Genomic DNA, 14,392 nt, shown 5'->3' with positions numbered 1-14,392 from the left:
ACACACACGGTGACAGTCAGTGCTATGGAAGGTGAAGTTGGACCACGCCCTAAAATACGTTTCACAATTGAAATGTGGAGTTTCCCTTCCCATCTGAGAGAAATCATTTGAATTTGGACTTGATGTCTTTGTTGACATTTTCCTACGGCGATGAAAAAAGATGTTTTTTATCTTTTCCAAATTAGCTCCTCTTCTTTTTCCCTCCCTGCCTGCCACATTCCACGACGAGAACGGAAACTTTGTGAACAATAAATGCAGCCGAACCATGAAAAAAAGTCAAATAAAATGGAATCACTCTGTGCCGCGCCCAGGGTGGCCACGGCGAAGCAGATCCCGGCGAGTTGGAAGCAGACCATCCCGAGCATCTGCACCCCTCCTCCTTGGAGAGCGCACACTAATCATCTCTCTTCATGGTCAGTAACCACATAAGGACACCACCAGACGATGCCAGCGCGTTTGGTCCTGCAGCATTTATATGCTTCCCGGAAAAGATAGTCATGGCAGATAATATTCCTCAACCTTGTCCTTGGTCTTCTCTCCTGATTGAGGCAGATGTTTATTTTCCATCTGTACTCTACGTCAGTGCAACTGCTGCCTTCATCTGGCAAAGGGTGCCTATAATATTATGAGGCCATCACATAAGCTGCTGGAAAGATTACTCTGGTGAATAAAATCAGTTTATGGCTAAAAACATTTATTCTTCATTTTGATAAGCTCTTAACAAATGGAAATTTGCTTCCTTACACTTTTGCCAAGCATAGGACCATGTTTATTTCTCGCTATATGGGTCACGAAGGATTCCCAGCTGTTAGCTAGAGTCAGTTGTGCATTGCTGCACTCAACAACATCTGTTTCACAAAAACAGTATCCAGCTTTTAGCACTCAAATGGAGGTTAGACCATATGCCGGCAGACCACTTAGTTTTTACCTTGGGAACCCACTTTGCTCTAGTCAAGGTAACAGAGGAAAAACTGAATATTTAAATGTTACCAGGCTTCAGTCACATCTTCATGTGTGCTTGTGATTTCCCACTATATACAGTAAAATTAGTTCCAAGCATATACGGCAAGCTGTTCCTCTGTTTAATTATTAATTGGAAGAAAGTTTGTTTGCAAAACAGTTGAAGTGTATTTCCTGATAGACGCTGATGTTGAAAGTAATGCCACAAGATGATTTTGCAAATGGAGCATCAGTTAAAGTGTTGATTGAAAGAAAATTTAGCTATGATCAAAAGCAGTTCAGCCTGATAGCCCTTTCATAATATGTGACACATTGGGAGACTGTAGATACCAGGTATCCCCTCACATGACACAATTGTCCTTGTTGCTTGAGTCTCCTTTTGGTTAGTCATTCTCACTTTTAGGAGAAAATAAAAAAATGAAATTTGTGCCTTCAGTTTGTTTTGTGAGAAACAAGAAACGAAAACCAAATGCATATTGGTTTTCAAACTTTCATCTCTGTCATCCCAGTCTTCAAATCCCTGAATAAGGTGCTTCCCTAGAAGCCTAGAAGTAGTTTATTGGCACTGATAATCTCATGGATTATTTTAGGATTTTTTCACGGATAAAGAATATTTTTTAAATGATGCTAAAGGACATTGAAATTCTAGGTCTGGTTTTTCTAGTTTCCTCAATTTCAAAAGTAATTGCATTCAATCTTGTTTGTTTGTAGGCCCTTTCCAAGTGTTATAATTTTATGATAGTACATAACAATTACTCAGCGTATTTCTTTTTTTTTAATCCCATGAGCAAAAGTATTCGTTTTTGAAGGCTTATTTGACAATGTGAACAATTCTAAAAGAAGAGATTTTTCTGAGTCAAACTTCATGAGGCCAGAGCATGACTGGGTCCTTTCCTGGACCTGATTTGGGACACATCTTAAATCTTCTGATTTTATTTTTAAAGAATGTAAGATATATGTCCACCTGGAGCTGATTCTCCATAAAGACTCCAGAACAACCTAGATGAAAACCTTTCAGTGATAACTCTAATTATTACATTATTATGATTTTCCATCTATGAATTTACATGTGAGCTTATAAATATATCAATAGATTAATCACATGACTAAAAATAAAAAAGGGATTAATCGTATGTGCAGGTCACTCCGGTCCTTAACCTTACTTACCTTCCACTTCACAGAATTGCTTCTTTCAAAAGTCCAGGACAGCTCTGGGCAGGCGTGTAAATTTGTCCATATTTGGCCCTTACGATAGCTAAGCCCCTCTTTGCTTTTCTTGAAACCTTCTGGAGTTAATATTTTTTGGGTAGACTCCAAGAACTTAGCTTTCCACTAGTTATCAACTAAACCTCTCTGGAATTTTTGTTAATAAAATTCAAGCATCCTCCTCACTTCCATAGTAATTTTGTTTTCACAGGTAACCTTGGGAAAGAGGAAAGGTGAAGATAGCAGTAGGAATAGTAATAAATAATGAATAACCTTGTCCACAAACTTGGCTCCGTCAACAAGTCCCAAGATGAAAAAAGTATGAATTGTTAGTGCCCATATCCCAACAACTTTGGTTACGGCAAATACAAATCGTGAGCATAGTAGCATTCAGTGGAACAAAGGCAGGATGGACCTTATAGTGAATCAGAGCCAGCAACTGGAATACAGGAATCAAAGTCATTCTCCCCATCTCTCAGAGGCCCTGGAGTCTTTGTTCTTTCTGCAGCAGCGTGGGTGCCATGCCAAATGCACACGAACACACATGACCGTGCCCTGCAGGAAATGACTGTACAAACTTGACTCTTCACAACTTCATTCTCCAGTGTTGGCAGTATTTTTATTCTAAATTCCAAGGTAAGAGAATCTGATTGGCCCAGGTGGAATTATGTTTCCAAACTGGTCTGTTCGGTTACAGTCAGTGGGGCCATGACAACATAGAAATAACACAGAGAGGTGGCACCCGCAGCTCAGTGGGTAGGGCGCCGGCCACATACACCAAGGCTGGCAGGTTCTAATGTGGCCTGGGCCAACTACAAAACAATGACAATTGCAACAAAAAAATACCTGGGCATTGTGGTGGGCACTTGTAGTCCCAGCTACCCGGGAGGCTGAGGTAAAAGAATCGCTTGAGCCCAAGAGTTGGAGGTTGCTGTGAGATGTGACGCCATGGTACTCTACCCAGGGTGACATAGTGAAACTCTGCCTCAAAAAAAAAAAATGATAATAATAAGACAGAGGGTAGAGTTGAGCCTTCATTAGGAGTTGTGAGGAGTAAATAATTCTTAGAAATGAGGCTATGGACCAGGAATGCAGGAAAATAAGATTTTCCCATAATGCCCTTTCCAGGAAGTGCTAATGAGCACTCAAGTGTCTAAAGCCACCTTTGAAAAGGCAGCTGGTATCATGGTTGAGAAGGAGGTCACTACAGCCCTGCCAGGCTTAGAGCTGGCCTCCACACTCTGCATGTGGCCTAACTACAATGCAATTCACTCTATTGACTTACAGAATGGGGATTGCATCCCTCATGAACCTGCTGGGAGGATTAGGTGAGTTGCAAAGCTCTTAGTAAGTGCCTTATTTACGGTAAGAGATGTGTAAGTGTATATGAATGTTTCTTAGAAAAAATAATAAAGATGGAAGCTTTTTAGAAATGTGGGAAACAAAACAGAAAAAAATAGGAAAATACTAGGTCTGGGTAACATAAATTACAAATGTTTCGTAATCATATTACGAAAGGAGTGCACTCCTTCCCTTAGGAAGCTATAATGCTCAGAGATTTGTACTATAAATGTCTGTATATGATTAAAATTAGTCTATGAAATATAATCATAATGGGGAAGTAAAGTACTAAAATGTCAAAATCATTACATATATTTTTTGTATCATTGTAAATTTTTTGTATCATTGTAAATGTGACAGGATGGAATCTTGCCACCACTATGTTTGTTCTAAGGCACCCTTAGGACTCTGTGCATGTTTGATAGATATTAATAATGATGAATCCTACTTAATTTTCCTTGCTTATCAAAAAAAATACAAAAATCTTATGCCATCTAATAGAATAGCTCTCAATAAATAGCATTAAATTCATTTATTTTCTACTAATTCAGTATTATAATATTTTATGAAAGAAAGAGGAAATTACTTATAATTACTCAGATATGATTGTGGCAAAGAGACAGAAATCAAAGGTATGGTTTGCTACTGGCTAAAGAAGTACTAAGGAAATGTTAATTAGGAAAAAGATACAGTGTTGAGGGACAGGGTAGATTGGGGGTGACAGAGAGGGAACAAAGGCTGTTCATGTCAGAGAATGCAATTTAATAAGCCTTAGTCAAGTGCTTATACCACAACTGGCAAGTCAATGGGTAAATCTCTTTTTTATCTGCAATACATTAAAATTACCTCTGGAAGTGTCTGTCTTGCACGCAGACCATAAATTCTTGAAGGGCAGGACTGTGTCATTTCATCAATCTTCCCCACTTTCCCCATATAATTGAATGAAGAAAGTAATCAATATATGTGTATTGAACTGAACTTGACGACAAGTTTGTTAGAGTCTTAATCTACGAGGCCTTGGAAGAAGGACATGTTGGAGCATCAGTAGCAAGGCAGAGGGGATGAGGTGGGTATAGACTTCCTCCTGCTAAGAAAGGTCTTATCAGCTTGAAGAAACCAGGCTTGATTGAATTCAACCAAATATATTATCTGATAGCATATCATATTATGCTATCATGGTGCATAGTAGGAGGAGTTCCACATTGGTGCCACTGCTCAACATCATACTATAGTAAATTGGATGCTTGTCGTGTAGGGCAGGCTGCCAATCAAAGGTCCAGACTTTAAGGGCGCTTGGGGAGAAAGTGACATGAGGTACTCAGAGTAGGCCACAAACTGGTGTTCAAGTTCAAATCCTAGTCAAAGAATTAGAATGCTAAGCAGAAAACATAGGGAGACTTCTGGACAAATACCACCAGATTCAGGGAAGACCAAAGTTGACAAATTAATGAACAATGAGAATCACCAGGGCTTGTCAGATACCAGTCTTACCCAGGCACAACAGGCTGCTAAAACTGTTATTCAGGGTTCCGATCTGCTCAACTGTTAGGTGAGACAGGTTCTACCTCCAGAACAAGGGGGGAGGTTATGGACAGCAATGGCTAATGTTATGGAAATCACAGAGGAAAGTACAGATGGGCTGTCAGGGAAGTTTAATGCACAAAGTCAGAGGTGACACTTACAGCTTGGGAAGTGCAGGGCAATATGGAGAGGTGGGGTGATAGAACAGGAGCCAGGCTGAGAGAGAGAAGGCCCTCACTTACAGGTAAGATTGTTCACACCTTGGCTCCTGTGCTGCTTAGGAAGGAGTATAGAGAGACAGAGAGAGAGACGGGAGGCCCAAGCTTTTGGCCCTAGGGGAGGGGAGAGATGGGGCATTGGAGGGGAACCCATGACTTCTTATCTCAAGATCTGCATGGTAATCTTATGACTAGCATATAACTCAAGCAATGTAAAACATCATCTGTAATTCTCCTTGGGGTAATCTTACTCAATTTGAAACACGGTATGATTAACTTCCTCCATGAAAAGAGGCCTCCAATTCATGGTAATTTTTAGCCATGTTATAAAAACAGATGAGCTTTTCTAATTGAATACATTTCAATTAAACACGCAAGAAATGAACACGTTACAAAGGGTTAACAGATTCTGTAGAAATTAAACCTTTCTAGTTTCCAAAGAGTTGGCGCTCCTGATTCTTGGAGTTAGTGAATCCCCCTACAAATCTATTTAGTGAACCCAAGCAGCCTTGGGGATGGTTATGATGTTTATGGAATAGTGTTTGCTTGAGAATTTGCAATGATATTCTCAAAGAAAGTAGTTAGTATACATTCATTTTTAAATTAACAATCAACTGTAATCAAAAGAAAGGATAAGAAACAAAAGGCAATCTGAAATTAAACTCACTTTCTCCGCTTTTATAAAGAACTCTGGGAAATATTAGTCTTTAGCTGTTAATTGAAGCTAAATCTTACTTCCATAAATAAAAAGCATTCATAAATGTTTATTTGTGGGTAACTGTTAGAGACTGAGAACAGCTTCTAAGAAGCTCCAACACAATGACTTCCTTCCTTTTATCATCCATCATTATTGTGCAAAGAGCTGAGTAAATTTAAATTTTATCGTTGACTTGGACTAGCACTGGGGAGGGTCATTGTCATTCTTTTCCTGTTCTATTTTCAAACATTCAGAAAACCTCCCAAATGTTCTCTGTGTGGGTGTGCTTCTTCTTTTTCTTTCCATTATTCTCAAAGTATTGAGAGATGCAATGACCACATAATAATTTGTTCACCAAATCAGGAAACTTTTGAAAACAAGAGGATATGTTACTAAGAATTATTTTAGGGCAAGTGGTGTAACCGGGACATAGCACTACCCTATTTACAGAGCACATCGAACTCATCTCCCTCTTCTCGTATCAAATGGTTTATAAACTCCTTTCATAGCATTTTTATCAAATTAAAGATTTTTCTCTTTAGTCTCCTTTGACAAAAACAGTAACAGAATACCATCCTTAGGAACTTTGTGAGTTCTGATCCATGAACACAAAGGCTATGAAAGGCAATCTTAGCGCATTCTTGAACCTTAGCAACTGTTTCCCTCCTCGTTAATTCATTCATCAGATAATTATTGAGACTTTCCTAGACTTGGGAAGTGTGAGATAGGAAGACCCATACTTCACTGTCCTTGACTCTGTCATCTGGTGAGCAGTTAAAGCACAGGGACATAAGGGCTATGCTGAGAATAGTTTATGGTGCTGAGAAAGTACTGCAGAGGGGCCCCAAGTTCAGACATAGCAGTGAGCGTGTTTGGGGGATATTTCCTGGAGAAGCAATAACTTAATGATGAATTCATATCCAGGTGACAAAAGGTATAGAAGGGTGGGGAGGGAGGAAAGATGAAGAGAATTTAAGCAGAGAGAACCCCGTGTGTGCAGGCCCTGAGGACAGACTGATCAAGGGGAACACATGTAGTGTGGTGTATCTGGGGTACTTCTCAGTGGGGTAGTGGAAGAAGCTATATAGAGATTGCAGATCCTGGATGCCTGAGGAGGAAACCAGCTTGGAGCTTGGGCCTAAACCACGCAGGATTGGGCCTAAACCACGCAGGAGGTGGCAGGGATCTGAATCAAGGGAACTTCCAAATCCCACACTGCAGTGTTTCCTTCAGGCAGGAATAAAGAGCACATTAGTTCCCAACTGTTCAGGTCTTTGAAACCACATAGTTCTGCCTCGGAAGCGAATGTGTGTCCAGATGCATGGGCAAGTGTCTCACAGCCGGGGGAATGACACCCTCAGTCCACTTCCAGGGCGAAGTACCTCCCTGGGGCTCCCCTCATTGCCAGCCCCAGTTCCGGCTAATAGGAAGGCTTCTGTTATTTCCCACCTCTGCCTTTTTTTTTTTAATATAGCATTTTAAAAGAAAAATAAATTTTGCTTAATACAAAAGCAAAAAGTACTGTCCTGGGATATCTAAAAACCCCTTGGGAAACAGGCAGAAGGGCAGTGTTGAGACTGTAAAGGCACCCAGGACATGTTCCATGCCAATGACCGTGCTTTGGGAGTTGACGAGTAAGATGTGACCTTACGCATCACTTCTGGTGAATGGTTACTTCACCAAAGTGCCATACACAGTCTGAAGCCACATGAATCCTGCGAACTGCAAACTCTTCTCTTAGTGACAGACAGCTGAGGGCGGTGGCACAGTTTCTCAAGGGGTAGCTCCTCCCTCCTCCTGCCTCCCTTTCCCTCTGACTACCGCTCTTCTTCTCTGGGGGGTGGGAGGCATGGTTTTCAAGCTCTTCTTTTCCCTTTAACCTGCTGGTTCAGTCCTCTGCCTTCTCTTGGACACTGGCTCATCCTATATAGTCCAATGGCAACTGCAGAATTTTAAAAATCTAATCAGCGTCATTGTCTGCTAATGAGTAAATTAAGTTTGTCTCAGTGAGCTTGGTTCTAGCAACTCAGAAACCAAAACATTTCAGAGATTTAATGTCTTCTTTCATAAGAAATGTATGTTTCTTACTGCATACTTGAGAGCAGTTTAGTACAGTTAAGAGCCAAACATTTAATCAACCATTTAGCGTGTGTGGCCCTCTGCTAGAGGGACACTGGGCTTCCGAGGATGTTACAACTCCATCCCTGCCCCTTGGGAATTCACAACCCAGTAGGGGGATTCCAACAACAAAGAAGTCATCAGATCAGTACAGGGAAGGGATGGTGTTAAATTACGCTGTGTAGAAGATTCAGAAAAACGCTTTCTTATGAAACTGAAAATAAATATATCTACTGAATTCTTCAGTATCAAATCATCTTTCATTAGTATAGATATGGGGGGATATGCACACTTAGTGAAAAAAACGTGATGAGAATTTTCTGAAGAAATGAAAGTATTTCATCATAAATTAGTATTTGGGCTCTAAAGAGTCCCTAATTTTCCCTGATGTTTCAAGGAATGATCAAGAGACCCCTCCACCCAGATCATAGAGGAAGCTTATAGGGTCCTTTGTAATCTGTCATAAAATCATCTTACTAAACCAGTGGTTCTTGTTTCTTCAGGATAATTGGTCCCAGGATAATCTGATGAGGCTAGAAATCCTCTCTCAGGGAGAAAAAAATTCTCATCTAAAATTTTGCATAGAGTTGGAAGAAAAGAATTCTCCTCCAAAATTCTGCATGCAGGCTCATTGCCTGTAGCTCAGTGAGTAAGGGCGCCAGCCATATACACCAAGGGCGGCGGGTTCGAGCCCAGCCCCTGCCTGTTAAACGATGACAACTGCAACCAAAAATAGCCAGGCATTGTGGCAGATGCCTATAGTCCCAGCTACTTGGGAGGCTGAGGCAAGGGAATTGCTTAAGCCCAAGAGTTTGAGGTTGCTGTGAGCTGTGACATCACAGTACTCTACCAAGGATGACATAATGAGACTGTCTCAAAAAAATTCTGCACGCAAGTCATGGATTCCCTGATGTCCACCCACGGAATCTTGTTAAGAATCCCTGGTCCACTCTGAACTGAAGAAGGCAGAGAGTGAACAGGAGAAACCTTCACATTCATGTTTTATTTCCACTTATGAGCAGAGGCCCAACAATTTTTTTTTAACAAACAGCAAATGGTAATAGCAATACCTACATTTATCATATAGTATTTGTTAAATGCTTACTGTTGGCAAGAATTTTTTCTAAGCAAGGTATAGCTAATGTAATCCTCACACAACCTTTGAGTTCAACTTATTATCTTCCTTTTACATATGAGGAAACAGGTCAGAGAAGTTGCATAACTTCCTCCTGGCAAGAGCTCAGAAGCGATAAAACAAGATACACACCCAGATGATCTGATACCAAAACTCGTGCCCCTAACAACTATGTTAGGGGGAAAATGAATGAGTTAATTAAAATCCTATCCAGGTGTCCTAACCATTGAAGTCCCAGGTTTATGTTGTATCTTCTTTATCTTATTCTTTCAAATACTTATCTAAGCTTAGAAAGGAAATAGTAAGTCAAATTTCCTATAATTCAGATTCACAAGTAAGAACTTAGGCCATGCTACAGCTAAGGACAGAAAATGCTGCCAAATCCTAGCTTTTCCTTTTCTGTGGATTATAAACACCAGTAACTTCCTTATAACAGCAGTAACTTCCTTATATATTTTTTCATACATTCCTTGTTAAGAACAAAAATTGTTAATTTTTGTTCTGCCCTGCGATTACCAAGGCAAAAATTCAAAACACCTAGAATAAGTAAATCTCACCATGAACTTATTTTTAAAGGGGGATCACAGACTCTTCCAAATGGACTAACTGTCCGCAACAGAGAAATGAATGCTGTTATGAGATTTTTAAATTCCATTTTCCCTTCTCAACTGGAATTTTTACTAAGATTTGTTGCTGCCCCATTTTCCTTATTTTTAGTTCTCTATTCCATTTAAGTTCTCCCTTCCCTATGAGCTTGATGAGCTTTCTATAAAGAAAGCAGGAAAGGTGTAAAAAATAAGAGGATTTTCCAGGTGGGTTCTCCCAAACTCTCGGCTCTCTCATTAGAATAAAGATTTTACAGTCCCATCTGCATGGATCTTTAAAAAAAGAAAAAGGTATATAAAGGGGAAAGATAGGTAGAGTCCTATGTCACTGCTCTCCTCCGCCATCAACCAGATGTGCAATGCTTTAGAGAACGGTGCAAAGACCCCTTGTGAGATCAAGTGCACACGCACTAAAGTGAAACATTCCAACTCCTTGTATAAAAACATCTACAGGCCTTTCCCTTTAAAAACCAAGGACTCCCTTACCTATAAACGTGTTATGCTAAAAGCATTCATTCCATTTTTATATATGGAATTATATTTTGTTTGAGACTTAGTTAACAAGAATTAAAGAAGGCACATGCTTAGATTTATTTGTGTGATTCAACATGTCTCTGGCTGAAATAAGACAAGGAAAAAAATCCATTCCATGCCATGTTAGTAAAAAGTTGCTGTGGCAGTTATATTTTTACTAATATCCCCTTCTAATTATTATATTTGTTAATTAAGTAAATGCTGCACAATATGAATCTATCTGTAAGTAGGAGTGTCTGCATAGGATTGTGCAGTGAATGGGCAAGTAGCTAAGATGGTAACATGAACTCTACGGAGCTTCTACTTTCGGAATAATATTTCACATTATTTTTGGGCTAAGGAAAATAAATCATCTAAAGTTTCCTTATAAATTAGACAGTGGATATATGAAATTATTACTATATTCATATTGAATTAACCCAATGTGCAGTTTCAAGTCCAATAATGTGTCTGAGTCATCCTAACTTTTGAATTAATGTCATTTTATATTTGAAAAGATAACCAAATCAACATCCTGAAGAAAACAGGATGGTTTTCTATTTATTAGCTTTTCCACAGGAAGAAATTGAACCATTTAACAGAAATGTTGTGGTGTGCTTACATCACTAGGGGCATGTAACGTGTAATGTGTTTACATCACTAAGGGGCATGCTTATTGAACTAAAGAAGTCCGTCCCTAGAAGGCCCACATGTTGTTAAAAATAGAAAAAGAGTTACTTTCCCCCTCAGCAGCAAACCTATGGCAAACCCATGATATATTTATCCACCCAGAGATGATTATCAGGCGCAATCTGAGGCCAGATGCCGTCTGTGTACGGGAGAGGGACCAGGAGCAAGGCAGACAGCTCTGGTGGGGCTCAGATGCTTGGTAAACAGCAGCTCAGAGGCTGCGGGGGTGCATGGGAGGCAGGTCCCTAGATCAGCAAGGTAATTTCAACAGTGACACGTTCTACTTGGAAAATTCCACAGGGTAATGGGATAGAGGGTCTAGGGGAAATGACCTGGACTGGGACATCAGAAAAGAAACAGGATTCGAACAGGATCTACAGGGTAAGAAGGAGCCAGCACTGCAAAGCTCTGGAGGAAGAGCACTCCCAGAGCAGGTGCAGCAGTGCCCACCTTGTGAGCAGGGCGAGTGACAGATCAGGAGAGTCAGCTGGGCAGAATAAGGGCGCAAAGAGGGAATGAATACAATGAAGTCAGAAAGGGAGGCGAGACATCCAAGCAAACCCAGCCAGTCTGTCCAGGTCTTCTAACAAAGATTGTATCTGCAGGCAGCTCACGGGGAGATGACGGTGGGAGGTTAGAGGCTGGCATCAGGCCTTCCTGTCTCTATAGGACTCTTGAAGTTGAATTCATCCCACTTCACACACAGACAACCTGCCAGAAAGCCCGGAAACCATGCCCCTCATACCCACTGTCTCCTTTTCCTCCACACTGCTCCTCGGCTGTAGAAACATTTCTAGCAGGTGTCCTGAGCTCTGGGTCCTACTTCTCGGCAACTCACCCTTACACTGCTTGGCCCTGTAGCTCTAACCAACTTCTCAGGACTATTCTGTTCTGGGTCTCTGTTTCCAAACCCTACCTGCTGGAGGAAATACCTCTGCCCTCCACCTGGGCCATAAGGAACCAGGGTAGCTAGTCCTGTCCCCTCAACTCCCTGCCAAGGGAAGGCAACCGCACAAAGAGAAGACACCTCTACTCCCTACTTCAGCCGGGTGACGGCGGGACAGATGGAAGAGCTACAGACAGGAAGAGTCACCACCAAGAAAGAGAGTCCACAGCCACGTGGGCACCCAAAGGGGGACAGCAATGCTAGAGGCCAAGACCACAGCTGCAGTCAGGTACTCTGACCGGTTCCTCCTCTCTGCCTCTCAGGGGGTGACATTTTGGTTTAGTGTAGAAGGTCCCATATTTCCCCTTTTGCGTCTATTGTTGGAAGTCTCCACCACCACTAGGCTATCGCCTGCAAGAACTACGTTGTATTCGTCTTTCACCTTTGGTAAATAATATATGTAACTTTTCAAATTATATTTACTAAACAATGTTGGAGATATGCCCAACAACGTATGTTCAACAACGTCCATCACAGTATTATAATGGGAAAATCAGAAAATACTTAAACATGCCAAGATGAGGAAACGCTCAAATCAATTATGTCATGACCATAATTCGGGGTAAGTTTACATAAATAAAAATCATGTTTTGGAAAACTATGTGTTTTATAGGGAAAGATTCATGGTAGACACCAAGATTTTAAAAAAAGAATAAAATGTGTGCACTAGGATAAAATGATAGTGGGGTGTATGTGAGAGAGAGAGATAACACTTTTATCTTTTCTTTCTTTTTTTTTTTATTAAATCATAACTGTATACATTGATATGATCATGGGGCATCATACACTCGCTTCATAAACCATTTGACACTTTTATCTTTTCATTTCTCCTCCAGATTTGGTCTCAACGTTCCTCCCCAAGGTGACAAAACAGCCTGGTCCAGGTTTACATTCATTGTCCCAGGATGGTTGGCATTATTAGTAATTCACTCCTTCTTACTCTGAAAAGTATCCTTACTCTCTGAATAGATTTTAAAGTCACTCTCTAGCTCTGTGGCTGGGGCACTGAGTCCTGTGGGATGTGACAGGTGACCTCTTGCCCTCTGGCTTTGGCTGGATTAGCCCCAACAGTGCAGGTGATGAAATGTGAGGGGAGGAGAGGGAGATCCCAGCGTTTATTCCCCCAGCTCCCTGCCTGCAAAGCCATTCTGGGCCTGCCTCCTCGCTCTGAAAAGTCACCAGCTGTCTTCACTTCTCCACCTCCTGGTCCCAGAATCCTCCCTCGCCTTTGCCCCCTCAGGCTTCCAGGTACTAACAGGCTCCCTGCTGTCTGCACTGTCCCTTCTTGTGTCGCCGGCTCACATCTTTATAAACAGTCTGTCTGTGGAACTCCCCTTAAGTGGCTCCAATGTGAGTGCACTGTGCGTCTTCTCTGGGGAACCTGGTGGATTGACACAGACAGTGACACACAGAGGCACAAACAGCAAGAATGAGCAATGCCAAGACATCCCCAGGGGTTATGTCTCTGGGGCAAACATGTAGGTGGAATTTGTAAGGAGGCCTGGTGGTTTTGTTTTGCAAGGAATTTTTCCCCATTCAGCATGTATTTAGCACCACGCCTTCTGGGGGCAAGACATGATTGCAAGAGGGTCTTTACCTAACAAATGCAATCAGTGTAACCTGGCTTATTGCACCCTCAATGAATCCCCAACAATAAAAAAAAAAAAAATTAAAATGCAAATTTCAAGACTTAAAAAAAAAGAGAGAGAAATGTTACAAAGTAAGGTGCACATGTGTCGAATAAACTAATGAAGGACTGAAGTACCCTTGTCCTACTTTTGTATTTCTTTTTTTTTTTGTAGAGACAGAGTTTCACTTTATGGCCCTTGGTAGAGTGCCGTGGCATCACACAGCTCACAGCAACCTCCAACTCCTGGGCTTAAGCGATTCTCTTGCCTCAACCTCCCGAGTAGCTGGGACTACAGGCGCTGTCCACAACGCCCAGCTATTTTTTGGTTGCAGTTCAGCCAGGGCCGGGTTTGAACCCGCCACCCTCGGTATATGGGGCCGGTGCCTTACCAACTGAGCCACAGGCGCCACCCCCCTTGTCCTACTTTTGAAATCAGAGTTCGTGTTCATACTTGATTCGTGCGCAAACTAAAATTTACTGTTATTAGCCTGTGCTCAGTCTGAGGAGTATTGTTACTACCCTCGCCATTTACTAAGCCTTCACTATGACTCTGTCTTCATTATTTTATTTAATTCTTACAGCAACCAAGGGATAGTTGTTATTAATCCCATTTTATAGAAAAGAAAACGAAAGCTCAGAAAAATGATATGATCTCCCCAAGGCCACTTAGGTAAAAAGAGGCGAAGCCAGGATTCGAACCCACCCCATCAGCCCTCACATTACACTTCCTGTCATGAATAAGACAGGCATATAACTGAAGCCTGGCATCAAATGCCTTTACAACAGACTGTCCTCTTGGGCTGGGAAAAAGT

Source organism: Nycticebus coucang, chromosome 13 (genome assembly GCF_027406575.1).
Source record: "Nycticebus coucang isolate mNycCou1 chromosome 13, mNycCou1.pri, whole genome shotgun sequence".
Taxonomy (NCBI): Eukaryota; Metazoa; Chordata; class Mammalia; order Primates; family Lorisidae; genus Nycticebus; species Nycticebus coucang.
Note: the sequence above shows the minus strand (reverse complement) of the source record.